Source organism: Ciconia boyciana, chromosome 1, assembly GCF_034638445.1.
Source record: "Ciconia boyciana chromosome 1, ASM3463844v1, whole genome shotgun sequence".
Lineage (NCBI taxonomy): Eukaryota > Metazoa > Chordata > Aves > Ciconiiformes > Ciconiidae > Ciconia > Ciconia boyciana.
This window is the reverse complement of record NC_132934.1, coordinates 84149005-84164030: the sequence shown is the minus strand read 5'-3', so window position 1 is coordinate 84164030 and position 15026 is coordinate 84149005.

The window sequence follows — 15026 nt, the reverse complement described above, 5'->3', positions numbered from 1 at the left end:
TCTGTGCTTGGGTGTTAGCAGTTGATTTTTGCCTCTTGCTTTCTGTTTCAGCAGAGTATTAATGTTGAATTCCTCACCTTTATCAGAAAGACGTTCAATGTAACTTATTTTATGTAATCCACAGAAATATAAGTGATTCTCATACCTAAGTAGTAGGAATAAGAGCTTATGGTAGGAATAGGATCTTCTGGGTGGGCTTCAGGTTGTTGAGTTTTAAAAACATTTTCTGAATTTGCTCAGTGATATTAAAAAAAAATGTGAACAATGTCAGGTGTCTCCTTAGAATAACTTCAGTGTAATTATTCACAGTCTCTTTCCGGGGTCACAGTGACCACAAAATAAAATGTATTACTGCCTCATTTTACCATTTTACTGTTACAAAATGAAAGACACAAAACAAGCATTTAACCTGCTGCATTTTGTAAATCACAGAAGTGCTTTTAAAAAAAAAATCAAAATAACATACCTGTGACAATCATTAGAATTTTTAATTTTTTTTTTTAGTATGTTAACTTTTTGCTTTATTTCAAGATTTCACATTGACAAGTCTGTTACATGAAAAACTTAATAGGAGCACTATAGTGTTCTGGACACTGTTGTACAGGTATATTTTGCTGCTTATTAATTATTAATGTTTTATGACTAAACTAATCAGAAGTGCAGGGGAGACAGCTCAAGATGCAGCTACAAAATTTATTGGGACAAACTTGAATCCAGTCAAAAAAAAAAAAAAAGCCCACAGCCCCCTGCCTCCCCATGATGGGGGGCAAAAGGGGAGGTTGGGAACTGCTTTTCCCCCATCTTGGACCATCAAGCTTTTTGAACTCAGCTGTGGACCCAGGCGGCTGGAAGCAATCCTTCAATGCAGAGACTGGCCACAGGGAAAGTCCTGTCTGAAACTGGGATTCTTGGGGTTGCCACAAGAGTCAGGCTCACAGCAAAGCGGCTGGGGTGGTGAAGGTCCCAGGCAGCTTTCTGAAGTCCACAGTTCTGTTATGTAGGAAGCACAGGGATCCTGGCAGAGCTGCTTTGAATCTGAAATCTCTTCCTATGTATTGCTGAAATTCTGCACTTGAAAACTGGAGATCCTGGAAGCCAACTAAAAATCAAATTATTTTCTATTTTCAGTGTGATTTTTTTTTTTAATATTATTATTATTTAGTTTGATAAATGTGAAGATTGCAAAGCTCTGTTCTGGGGAAACGGCATAATTTAAAATTCTCACAGAATCAAAGGAATATTAATCAGTTCATGACATTTATAAAGTTGCCATGTAATTAACGAACTCTTAGCTTAGTATTTTTAATGAGTCCTGCATGCTGTGCAGAAGCCATGTAAGTGACCCAGCAAACAACTATTGCTGAACTGTCCAGTACTTTCTTTTCCTCTGCCAGCAACTTCTAAAGAAGAATCATGCAAGTAATGTGACCTAATTTGGTGTTCTAGAAAAGAAGGATGTAAATTCATCTAGAAGGAGCTGGATTAATCCTGTTAGAGCTCATTTTACATTGCTGGCCTTAAGCTGAAATCAAACCCTGATCCCAGAAAAGCAAGTGCCCTAACCACTCTTCTGTTTGTGAAAAGTGTGGTAGCAGAAGTATTCCTTTTGATAAGTGGTGAGACATCTGTGTTGTGAAAAAGGTCTGTGATATGTACTTGGTACTTTTATTTTTTTTTTTCTTCAGTCAGTACATCTGCCAATAAGTAACCAGTGGACCACCAAAAATTCTTCCTTACCTTATTCTTGCCATCTTGCTTATACTTTTAGACTCTTTGTTAATAAAAATAATGCCTGAATTCTCCTGTTGTTTTACCAAAACACGAAGACACCATTTAATTTAGTACCACTTCTGTAAAACTGCCAGTAATTTCTAAGAAAATAATTAAGCTTTTTGCCTTTCATTTTTTGAACCAGTGTGTTTTCAGTCCTCAGTGGATCACATATGAACTTTCCAGCATTGGTCTTTGATAACTAAAAAGAACAAACAAGCTCTAGTGGTGAGGTTTTGGAAAATCAAAGCGGTAGGAATGGCACAGGAGAACATCAGTTTTGCTTAAAATTATACTGAAGCCTGGTCCTTGTAAATGCTGCATTGGCCTGCCAAACTGAATCTTTGTCTAAAGGACTCTTCATACAATATCTGTTATTCCCGTTTTTCATATCTATTCCCAAGGAAGTAGTGCTGACAGCAGATTTTTAGCTGTCTGTCTTTGTAGAAAAACAGAATATAGAGATGGGATGACCTAAACTGTACTTTCTGTTTGATCTGTACCTGGCAACTGTACAGAACAGTAGCATACAGACTGCAATTTATGGAGTAAAGCCACATGAGAAATCTTGTTTGTATCATGAGAAGCTATTTGAGATTAAGAGGAAAATGACTCAATAGGCATGAGGCTTTCTATTTGTATATGCAGTGCGGCATTCCTTGGAAGGATGACAGTATTTAATGCCTTGAAAATGTTGTGTAAAATTGTACATGTAGCTTGTATTGAATAAATTGTTCTTGCCATTAAGAGAAACGAGGAACGAATGCCATTGTTTAGCTTTTTTAACCTGCTCATGGTGACCAGTATAAACCGCAGGTGCCCTTTACAGAATCTGAACTGAGGTTATTACAAGAAAAAAAAATGTGGAGAGTCTCAATTTGTCAAGGGACGTAGCTAACTGACCTTCAGCCTATTGTCTTCAGCTATATGATCTGTGTCCGTTTGCTTACATGGTGGCTGATAACAAACAGAAGAATGCAGATAGCTGAAAAACAGATTTACAGACCTCGTCCTGACCAGACTGCTTTTACCCTGTTGTAATTCCAGAAATTTCACTGTTAGTAGATGTCACTGCCTGGAGAGGTAGGAATCGCATCTGAGGTCTTTCCTTCTGCAATAGTTGTCCTGGTTTCAGTTGAGATAGAGTTAATTTTCTTCCTAGTAGCTGGTATAGTGCTGTGTTTTGGATTTAGTATGAGAACAATGTTGATGATAACACACTGACGTTTTAGTTTGCTGAGCAGTGCTTACATAGAGTCAAGGACTTTTCAGCTTCTCATACTGCCCTGCCAGCAAGTAGGCTGGAGGTGCACAAGAAGCTGGGAGGGGACACGGCTGGGACAGCTGACCCCAGCTGACCAAAGTCAGTTCCATGCTGATTCCATGCCATATGATGTCATGCTGAACAAAAAACTGGGCAGTTGGCCGGAGAGGGGCAGCCGCTGCTCAGGAACTGGCTGGGCATCGGTCAGCGGGTGGTGAGCAATTGCAGTGAGCATCACTCGTTTTGTACGTTCTTTTGTCATTGTTATTATTTTCCCTTCCTTTTCTGCCCTATTAAATTGTATTTATCTCAACGCACGAGTTTTACCTTTTTCCCGATTCTCTCCCCCATCCCAGTGCAAGGGGAGTGAGTGAACAGCTGTGTGGTGCTTAGCTGCCTGCCAGGTTAAACCACAACACTCACTCTGGATAGCAGAATCTAAGTTAATGAAGCACTAAGTTAATGAAGCACAGCTGGAAGTTGTTATTTTATAACTTTTCCCGTTGTACAAGAGATGAGTGAAGCCACAGAAGGTGATTATGGAGAGGGGATATAATTTAAAGGAGGAAATTATGACTAAGTTTGGGTTCTAACCCAGTTCTCTTATTTCTGTGAGCTTGAAAGTTGATCAATTCATTTGATCTGTACCTCATTTTCTCCTTATTAGAGGAAAGTTTAATTTATGCTTGTGTAGTATTTTGAGCATTAGTCTTGCATGCCACATTTACTCTTGTTTCTTGCCTGTACTATATCCAAAAAATGCAGTGCTGTTCCTTGGTATTCACACCAAGTCAGAAGTGTAAAGAGCTGTCTATCCTCTTCTTGTATCTTTGCGTCATTGAGGTATCAGGACAGACGATCAGTGCCGCATAAAAATAAAGCTATTACTTCATACCATATACTGGATGTGGTAGAAGTCAGCAGCAACCACAGAACTGTGGTCCCATGGGACCACAGAATTAGAAGAATATATTATTATGCACAAGTACAAACAACTTTATTTCTGGTTGTGTAAGTTCAAGGGCTTGACTTTATGCTATAATAGCATTTAAACACTAAGTCGTAATCTTACCCCAACGTTTAGAAGCAAGTGGAACAAAGCAAGCACACATCACAAGGAGCAGCACTCGGAGACCAGCCACAACAGTCATCAGAAGCAAGATAGTGATGAACTGAGTACCATTGTAAAACTTGCTACGCTTGAAAGAAGGGACTACCTCCAGCGACAGGATGGTATTTTGCACGTGAAGGAGTCCTTAGAAGAGCAGATTCTGTCCTGCTAATGGCTTAAGCTATTTGTTAGCAAAATTACTTTGGAAAGCTGGACTAAATCCAGAAGGCAAAGTCTAGCAATCACAGATAGCATGGTCAGCAGATGGGATCAGCTCATCTCTCATAAGCTGTGCTCCCCCTTGTGCTTGCTGGCGAAACAGGCACCAGGCAGCTCCGACAGGCCCAATGGGGTAATACCCCTCGATCAGCAAAGTCTGTAGCTTGATAGCAAATGTGGCTTTAAGTCCCTTCAGATAGAAAAGCAAATTGAACTGTGGTGTTGAACATGCTGAGCAAGTGCTCAAATGAGTGGGCTTGTCTATTAATTGGGGACCTTCATATGATGGCAGTGTTTGCCAGGATGCACATCACTGACTCAGTACATCTACCAGAGCATGTATAGTGAAGACAACCCAACTGATAATCTGAATGAGCTCAGACACAGCCAGTTGTCGAGGTGCTTGTTATTCTTGAAATGGAGATGAATTTATGAATGCTCAGAAGAAGAGCGTTTAAGTTCCTGGGAAAATTTACATTCCCATGCTTCAGTACCAAGCACTTCCATAGATGCTTAATGGCTAAGCATGGGTGGCAGTCTTGCAGCTTCTGAAGTAGGCATATAAATTACATCTTAATTCCCATTTGGAATGTGCTAACTTCTTTCTTTGCACATGGTACAGGCTGCCCTGGTGATTTTACGCTACAGAGGAAGCCATAAAAAGCCTGTAAAGCTCTTTTTAAGATTAGTTCCTGGAGATTAGGCCAGATTCTGGGTAAAGAAAGGTGGTTCATGGTTCTTTATTTCCATTCCTACATCTGTCAGAATAACCTGCAAAGGGAGAAAAACAGTGTTCACTCTTTATTAATAAAGGCTCCAAAACATAGAAGCCGTTGAAACTAGTCAATGTAAGATGTGAAGTAAGTCTTGCAAGCTCTGCCTCGTTATATAAACTGTCCCATAGAAAGTGTCGTGTCCAAAGTCGATTGCTTAGGAGGGCTTACCAACAGTATCGTTACAGACAATGCCGCATATAGTAGGAGTAGAAGAATACAGCAAGAGTGACCCACCCCTCAGCTCAGACAGATATATCAGTGTACCCTGGGTAAGGAAAAAGATGTTTAGTCTGTTGCCTGTGTCCCATTGAATAAGCATGAGGAAGGTGGCTGCTGTCTGTGGAGGGAGGAAAGATCCTCTACCAGTCTGTTTGGAGGCGGCCCCTGTCATTAGGCCCATGGGAAGGCTGGGGAAGTGGATGACCTGCAGAGGTGATGGCAGTTCATACAACAACAAGCATCATACCTGAAATAGCTGGGCTGAGTGGATGAGAAAGGGAGGGCACCCACTAATCCTATCTAATAAGGGTATTAGGGGGCAAAGTGTAAGGAAAATAAACCAAGTGGAAGAATGCAGTGTAAAACAGCCCAGAGAAACTTCTTGTCAGTGAATAGTCAGCTCTTTTTTTGCTAAATTTAATAATGCCTTTCAACCAGGAAAAACATTGACTGCGTTAACAATCTCTAATGTGGCTGTGACAGAAGGAAGAGTGATAGTACAAGGAAGTCAGCTGGAACAGCAAGACGATTTAGACAAGGCCAAAGAATATGGCTGGGAAATAATTGATGTAATTTTGCAGACCATGAAACATTCACTATATGCTTGGTAGAATATAGCAGAACGGACTGAGCAGGCCACAAAAAAGACTGCAGAGGTGGTAGAAGAGAGCATAAAGAGTGGGGTGGCAAGTGCATCTTAGGGAAGATGAGATAGCTTTAGCAAGCAGCTTTGGACACTTTCTTCCCACATGAAGTATTTCTTTTTCATTGGAAAATGCACTATGGACTTAAGTACATGATGCATAGTTCTTGTCTCACTGACCAGTTTCTCTGCTTTCAGAAATGACATGGAACAGTGCTTTCAACCAGGCCTATGTAGGGCTGAGAAAAGGCAGAGATAATCCTCTAGCGGGGATAATTATCAATACCCATAGGGAAGAAAAAGCCACAGAACAAAACAAGGTTCTTGTGTCATGTTTGTAACACAGACATATAAATATGAAGTATCTAGTATCAAATATTCTATGTAACATAGAAAAAACCCAAAAGCTAACTGCTAAATCATAAAAGAACTCAGCGTGGACTAGCACGTAATGATGTGCTATATCTGCACTTCTCAGAAGAGCCATGGTAGATATCCGCATGTTTCAGATGGCTGTTGCAGTTCACAATGTCTCCTAAATCTTCACTCCAGTCACTGGGAATGCAGCAAAAGATACTCTTGTAGAAAAGCCACCAACCTTGTTCAGTCCAGGGCCTGGAGGATGTGAAGTTAGTTTTGATTGTCTTCCTAGTGTTTATTTAGCAGTCGTCTTTATTTAGGAGTCACATTTTGCTGGTGTAAATTCAAAGTCTACTAAAGTTCAGTGACTTACTCCAAAATTACACAGATGTAACTGAGAGCAGAATTTGGCCTTGTGTGCCCTTCCAAGGGTGCTAAGTTTGAAGAGATACAGAGTAACACTGGCTAAATGACAACTGAAGGGGAATATGAAAACCATCTGTAAATATTTAAAGGGTGCAAAGATTGAAGAGGAGGCGGGTTTGTACTGCATGTTCCAAGAAGGGTTTTAACTTAACTAACAGGGATAAAACTCGGCAAAGAAAAATATGTGAGAATTAGAGAAGCAATATTTCTAAAAACTTAGAAATCAGTCTCATAATGTACAAAAATTTCTCTGAGAATGGAGAGATATCCACTGTGTAATTTACAAAATGACAGGAGGATACAGCTGCGATTCTATGTTATAAAGTACTCTTAAGCTGCCTGGGAGGTGGCAAGACAGGGCTTCATGTCTGCCTTTCTGATTGCTCAGCTGAAACGGATTGATTTCTCCCTCCTGCTGTTCCATCTTTGGGAAGCACATGCAAGACCATCTGGATCCAGACAGACATGGTATTATTCCCAGTTGGCTTAACACGTTGATCGGTTTTAAATCTGTATGAAGGAGAATGCCATGGAGAAAAACTCTCCATTCGTTCAAGACATAGTTTCTGTGAAAGCCAAAACCTTGGAGGAAGAAATCCTTTAGTTAAATTAACTCAGATTTGGATAAGAGGTATGGAGAGTATATGCTACATGACATTGTCAGCTCTTTCCTAACGGGCATTGGTTCATTTATAACAGTGCCAAATATCATCAGAGCATCTTTGAGACCTAGTGGTTTCAACAGGGGTGCAAAGCCCTTGTCTCCATGCAGGAACAGACCCTGTACATATAAATTTAGGAGTTGCTTGAACTGGGAAGTTACCAGAGTTGAAGCTGGTTTGGTTGTCTCCCAAAAGTCTTATTTTAAGTGCCTTAAACTGAACCATAACAGCTCCTGCCCGGCATAAATTATAATCCTCCAAAATCATCCTCCTAACTTATGCAAGTCATTTATAGTGACTGTTTCAACTTTGTTCCAAAGAACACTTTTAAATCCCAGCAGAAATAGCATCACTCCGCAAACAGGGGCCTGCTTCCTTCCGCCACTCCTCATGTGTGCAGCATCCACGTTATCAGTCTTCTGTGTGCCTATTTCCACAGCGGAAATCCTACCAGCGCAACCCAGCCAAGCCTCCTTTTTTGAGAAATGAATCTTTCCTCGCTCACCAATAAAAGGTGGAAATTGCAGTGGGTCAGTGACAGGAGCTTGGCCTCAAGCTTGACCAGCTATACAAGAGGATGTGAGGGCTTCTGTTGAGTAGTTGTTTGGAAACCGCTGCCTGACCACCAGTTGTTATCTTGGATATGTTTTTAGCTGTTTCGGGCAATTCTCCCTGCCCATGGAAGTGGTTCTTTCTTTCAAGCAGTCCATAAATTATGGGCAAGTATTGCAAGCTGATGTTACTACATGCAAAATGGTACACACCACTCTTGCGTTGATAGCTAGTCCTGCTCAGCTCTGTTTATGGAGCCTTCCTGTTAAGAAATACGAACTGCAGATAAAAATATGTTGTTGGTAATTGCTGCATCTTTCTGAGGTTCACTTGATTTCTAAACCTTCAAAATAATTCAGGGAAATGCTGCCTAACAGTGAAGGATATTGTGCTTTCCTTGGTGCAGATGCTTTTACTAGTGCCAGTTTCTGCTGTTTCAGTAGATGGAATTTGCTGTGCAGATTGGGCCACTACTTCTTCAGTTCTGCCTTTAATAATGGACACGCTCTGGAGCCTTCAAGGAAGGCATAGTTTCCCCATAACACATTTCCCATTTGTTGTGTTTCTGAATCACTTGGTAGCTAGCAGTTATCATGAGTCCCAACAGAGATGACAATGTACAGGCAAAGCTGAGTGATGGATGTAACACTCAACATGAGTGGCACAAAAACTCTGGATGTTCAGCCCATAGCACGCGGCACACAAGTGACCACAGCAGTACAGAAGGCAAAGCTTTATGTTCTGATTACCGTAGCCTTAACGGGAATTAGCTGCCTCACTCTGAAGTACCCAATACCCAGGAAAGTTGAACTTATCTTTCAAATTATCTAGTCCTTTTAAAACTCCTGTCATTGGATCAAACAATTTATTCTACTCAGTTGATTTAAAATTGGAAGGACTCAAGTGATCTAATGATATATGGTTGACAGTCACACAGAAGACAGGCAGCAGACTTGGAGAGTTTTTATTGTTAGCACTGAAACTACAAACTGTGGGCCAGATAGTGGTAGGATTACGAAGAGATAGAATGTAGTTGACAGGAAAACTTTACTGATTGGAACATTATCAGGATATAGAGAAGTTAAAATAATTTAAAATCACCTTGGCATTAAAAATCACCTGGACAGTGGACGGGATGTTCTGTCACACAGAGGTGGGGGCAACCTTCCTCCCTGTGAAATGTAGAGGCCACTCCTCGTTTCCATAGCTTTCTCTCCAGCCCTAGGTTTGCATCAACCCCATCAGAGGCACACTGAGCAGAAAGGAAGCTTGCTTGTTGCTTTTGTGTTTGTTGGTTAGTTGTTTTTAACCTTTCATTCACTATTTGCAGGGCACCAAGTTGTGTGAGAACAGAGCCCATTACATACTCCAGGACACCAAAGTCCTAACTCAAAGGGTACTGGAATTAGTGAAAATGAAAAGCCAGTGACTCGAGAGCACTGGAGATGTCCAGATCAAATCCTAGGAGATTTGATCCCTTTATTATTAAATAGATTTCTGTCTGTCCAGACTTTCCTCACAACCTTGGTCTTTTATGCCTCTGTAGCCAAAAGCACCAGCAATTATGGATGTTGAGACCATCATGGTCTGTGGTGCCATGATGCCCGAACTCTGATAAGGCCTCAGAAGAAAATACCAGCACCCAGAGGTCAATTGAAGCTAATTACTTATAATTGCAGTCCCATACCTGAAAAAAGACCATTACAAGGGTCTTCCAGCCAGACCAATGTATGTAAGCCGCCACATGCTCTCCCCCTGGGGAGAGGAATGGCTTGAACTGGACTTGAACTGGAATGGCTCAGTTGTTCTGCCATGACTTTTATCTCTGAGCTATCAGATTAACTACAGTTCAGCTCATGAGCCTGTCTTAATTCTCACATATGTAAAATACTATCTAGGGGAATTTAACAGGCTTTTCCCCCTCAAAAAAATAGAAAAACATAGTGAAGACAAGAAAATTCTCTGCTGATCAACTGAATAATGCAGATAAAAATAAAATATTATGTCCAAGACGATGACTCAAACCAACGCTAAGAGAATACTTTCAAGTAACTTTTACTTAATGTGATGCAAGTGAGTGATGAAGCCACAGATGAAATCTTTCCAGACGTTTCCTAGAAAATCTCTGCCCATCTGTTTAAATTTCTTTGCTCTGTAAAGAGTACCATCAAGGCTGTTTACACTGAAACTACAGAATTTGAAAAGCTAAAGCACAAAACCTTCAAACAATGAATGTTTGCTGGATGCCATTATACAGGCTGACTTTACAGTCTCCTCCACTCAGTTGCATGCCTAAGCCAAATTCAGGGGGTTTTACCACAAAGTAATGTTAAATACTGGCCCTACTGAAGTTTGTGGGAGTTTTGCTATTGGCTGCAGTGGGACCAAGATTTCACTTCCCAGCATATCCCTAGCAGTATGTAATGGTTAAATAAGAAGATGAATGTGTGCAAAATATGCAAGACATCAAAACTTTGCAACTTTTCTAAACAAAAGATTGTCTAGCAGCCAGATCTAAAGGCTCAAAATCCAGACTGGGCATCAGAAGAGCAAGACTCACTTCCTTGGTGTCACCAATGCCTCATGGCATCTTTAGCCAAGATATCCCCTTTCAACTACTTCATTTGAAAACTATGGGTTATGAAACTCACCCTTGCAAAATTGAGTTATACAGTACAAGAGTGCTGGATAAGTGTCATAGTATACTTAAACCACCAGTGGGCAGGTGGTTTTCCAGTAACATCTACAGCTCCTCACCATGCAAACATATACTTCCCAAAGCCCCCTTTTCAGCAGTGTATCAGTGTAGGTCATGTAAATCTCATGAAAAAGGAAAAAAATTAATAGACCCTTACACATTTCATTCACATCAGTAATGCTGTTCAGGTGCTTATGTTTTCACAAGATCTGGTCCCTTGCAGAAAAAGGGAAAGCTCTGAACATTTAACTTGCACTTAAAAATAAATAGAAAGACAGACAGACAGAAAAAAAGAAAGAAAGAAAGAGAAAAATCCATTGCAAAAGGTCTTTGCAATAAATTGAATCAGATACCATGCAGTGTATTCAAAAGATCACCCTAGTCAGAGAATTATTCTTAGCCCTATAGTAATCATCATATGTTAAGTTAGATGGATATGTCTCTACGGCTGGAAATACAGCATGAAGGTCAGCCACAGCTTGATCTTTTCTAGAGTTGGCAAGAGTCCCACTTCAAGTGGGAGGTTAAACTAGATGACTTCCAGAGGTCCCTTCCTGGTTGGAAGGGACATTTCTATGACAGCATGATCTCATGCCTATATTGCAATTAAAGGGACCCTGTTAATTCTTAAAAAATCTTTGGGATGTGCAGAGCTCTTTAAAGGTATTCATATATAAAGAGTTTAAAGGAAGGGGCTTTCAGTCATGTTGGTTCTTTATCTGTGTACACCACACTTTAGACAACAGTATATCTTACTTTTGCTTACAGTGGAAAGTAATTTGCTGAAAGCGGACAACAACATTTTCTAGCTTTTCTTCTCCCCATATTTATTTTACAGTAAGTAGATATTTATCGACGAGGACAATCAGCCCCGTTGTCTGGGTGGGAGACCCACCAGGTGAGTCAGCTGGCGAGGCTCTCTCCACATCACTTTTTACAGACTGAGTGGGGTTACTGCCTACAGGGGTGTGGGACACAGTAGGGCATGCTGGGGAAAAATAATTTTGGGATTGCACAAGACATATTATAGGGTGTTTAGTGGAAGGACCAGAGGTGGGGAGAGAGGGATCAAGGTGGACTGGGGAGGAACAAGCATGGAAAAACAGAGGGATAAGGGCTGAAAAAGGGATGGCTGCACGTAAACAGGTTGCTGGTCAATACACTTGCCTGGCTATGCCCTGTACCCAGTCACTGCAGTCTCTCCTGTCTTCTTATTAAACTCTTGTTCCTGACTGTTCTCCTGGGTGAGGGGCTCTCTATTCTGTGTGCACCTGTGCGTATGGAGGTCTGAGCGCCAGCCACTGGCGAGGGGCCCCTGGGTCAAAAGGGGCCATGAGTCTGAGGTACCAGCAACTGGGGAGACTGGAGAGGGTGCCTGTTGTGTGGGTGTCAGTGTGTGCACTTACTCGTGAATATCACGATGGGCTACCCACAAGTAGGATAAGAGGCTTGCCATCCAAGGTATTGGAGTGGCCATAAGCAACCAGGGGATCTGAGAGTCGGCTACTGGGGGGACTGTGGCATCTGGAGGTCAGCTGCTGGGAAGACTAGTGGAGAGACCTGTTTGTGTACATCTGTGCATAAGGTGACGGGGAGGCCAGGGATCCAGGGGCCAGATATTGAAGACACTCAACATCTCAGTCCAGTTATAGCAGGGATCCATAGGGCATGTGTGTGTCTGTGTAGGTGTGCAAGGAGGTCTGCAGGACTCAGGGGCTTGTATGTCCAAATGCCAGCAGCAGGGGATATCGAAGATGGGGGGGAAGTTACTGGATAGACTGAGTGTCTAAAAGCACATCAGCTACAGGAGGGATACATATATAGTGTATATGTATATGTGTATGTGTATATTTATGTGTATGTATACATACATGCATACATGCACATATATTTTCCACTAATGGGCTTTCATCCCAATCAGTCAGGGAAGGTAACAGGATGAGGCCATTGGCACTGTTTGCATTTGGTTGAGTGCTGTGTTGTCTGCCTGTGTGGATCTACAGGACCGGCCACATAGATATGTATGTATGTATTGTGTATACGTGTGGCTACTGAGAATACATGCTCAGCCTTGCTGCTGTCTGGACCTGGGGGTGTGGAGCTGCAGCAGCCTCAGCTGGATTTGGGCTGGATTCAGCAACCCCCAGCACTCTGGAATGCTCCGACTCCCAAAAGCTCTGACATCTTTTTGTGCTGTTGGAGAACTTATAGCTCATCTGTCTCACAGATAAAACAAATCAGACCCACTGTAGATACAAAATGCAAAACCAAGGTGGAGAACTAATTTACTTATGACTACAATGCTGCACAACTGTGTAGGGCCCTAATTTAGAAAACAAGTATTGTCTAACTGCAGACATATCAAGTATACCCAGTCTTAAAGTTATGTACCTCTGTAAGAGGTACTTAAGTACCTCTTTAATAAGATTTTATGACAATAGGGAGTCATCTTTGTGGCTGAGTTCACAGTCAAGGGTGTTGTTCCTAACTCTACTTCTATCCACAATAGCCTCAGCACTCAGTAGTGCTTCCAACCCAGGTTAGGTGTCTTTTTGAGTGTATGGACTAAATGTCACACAAGGCTTTCAGATAGACTGGTAAGACACCTGCCATGCAGTGAGGACACATGGACCATCCACATGTTCCCTGGCTTCTGGGACATGGTTAAGGGTGGTGGTTTCTTTCTCATTCATCCCTTATTCCAGCCAGGCCTGGCTTCTTAACACACTCTTTTCCCTTGATGGTCAAGCCATTCTCAGGAGAGAGCTGGATTTGAACATCTTCAGGCCAAAGTGGGCCTGTAATCTGAGTTTCCTGCTTCAAAGAGATTGATATAGTCTTATGTGCTGGTAAATCCATAAAAATATAGGACATCCCTGCCGTGGCAGAAAAAAGCAGGCTGACCTCCCTTCCTCTTTGGTGCCCAACCTCAAAAAAGGGTTTGGGGTTACAAATCCAGACCTGAGAGAAGGTCCTGAATGCAGTGGCCTTTGCAGGCACCCTTTAGTATTCCCTTATGACTACAGTAGACAGTGCTTCCATAGTCTGCTGGCTGCTGTCATTCCCGGGTGACTAATGCTCCTCTGCTGCTGTCTGGTAGCCTGAGTGGGCTCTGGATTCAGCCCACAGCAAGTGAAGTGCTACAGTGCTGAGCATGTGCGTGGGAGCGAGTGCATTGGGAGTGGGAAGGGGGCTTTACCTAGGGAGGCTGGAAAACTGGAGAAGCTCTGAACCCCCCTTATGCTCTGGCTGCAGCTCTGCCTGCTGGGAGGGTAACTGCCTGCAGCTGGTCACCCTGGCTGACTCCCTCTCTGCTGAAGGCTGCCACCTCCACCGGGTGAAACCCTCCCCAAAATGCTCCCTGAGCCTCTGTAGGCAAATTGAGGTGGGTCAGAAGAGCTCCTCAGTTGCCCTGTATAAACTGACACACCTCCGTTTGAGTGAAAGGCAGCCGCAATGAGCAGCAGTAGGTGATAATCTTTCAGCTGATGTCATGGCAGTGGGAAGAAAACTCGATCAAGGCTGAGGTATTTATTTGAGTAGGGCAGTAGAGATAGCACCCGAATTCCTATGAGAGGATTAGGAAAAAAAAAAAAGAAAAAGCCTTTGGATCTTTCCTGACTGCCCTTCCCATTCACCAGGGTTTTCATCTTCCTCCCCAAAAGGCATCGAGAATGTGGCAATGCAGGCTGTATACAACACATGCTGGCTCCATGTCATTTGTGTATTTTCTGTTGTATTTTCTGTTTCTGCATTCATTTGTGACTTTTGGGAAGCTCAGGCCATGCACATAAAGGAAAGCTCTCTCCTGGTTATCCAAATACCAAGCAATGTCTTCATTTTTGAGTATCCAAACTAAGGCAGCTTAAGCAGGTTGGCTTTCAGATGGGGGATATTCAGCACTTTCTGAAAGCCAAGCCCACATGTCTGAAGTGTAATGCATCTCATAAATAGGGGTACTTGGAACTGCAAACCATCTGGGAAAGCCTGGGTCTGCACACAGTGCAATGCCATACTATAAGGGCACAATCTGGCTCTTTTCCTGTGGTCTGCTCACACTGGTGGCAGTGCATGCTATCACAGGTAGCTCTGTAAAGAAGCATTCTGCCCAGTAATAACTGCCTGCCAGATCACCTACTTGCTGCACAAACCATCTTAATTTTTACAGTGGAGACATACACAGGCCAGACCTGCCAGACACTTAGAAAAACAAAGCAGAAAAAGAACAAAGGTGGCAAACTCAAAGCAACCAAAAAGAGGTAAGGATGGGTCAAGCTGGAGATGGCAACAGGATTCAGCAGGAGATGGTGTAAGAGACTTTAACCT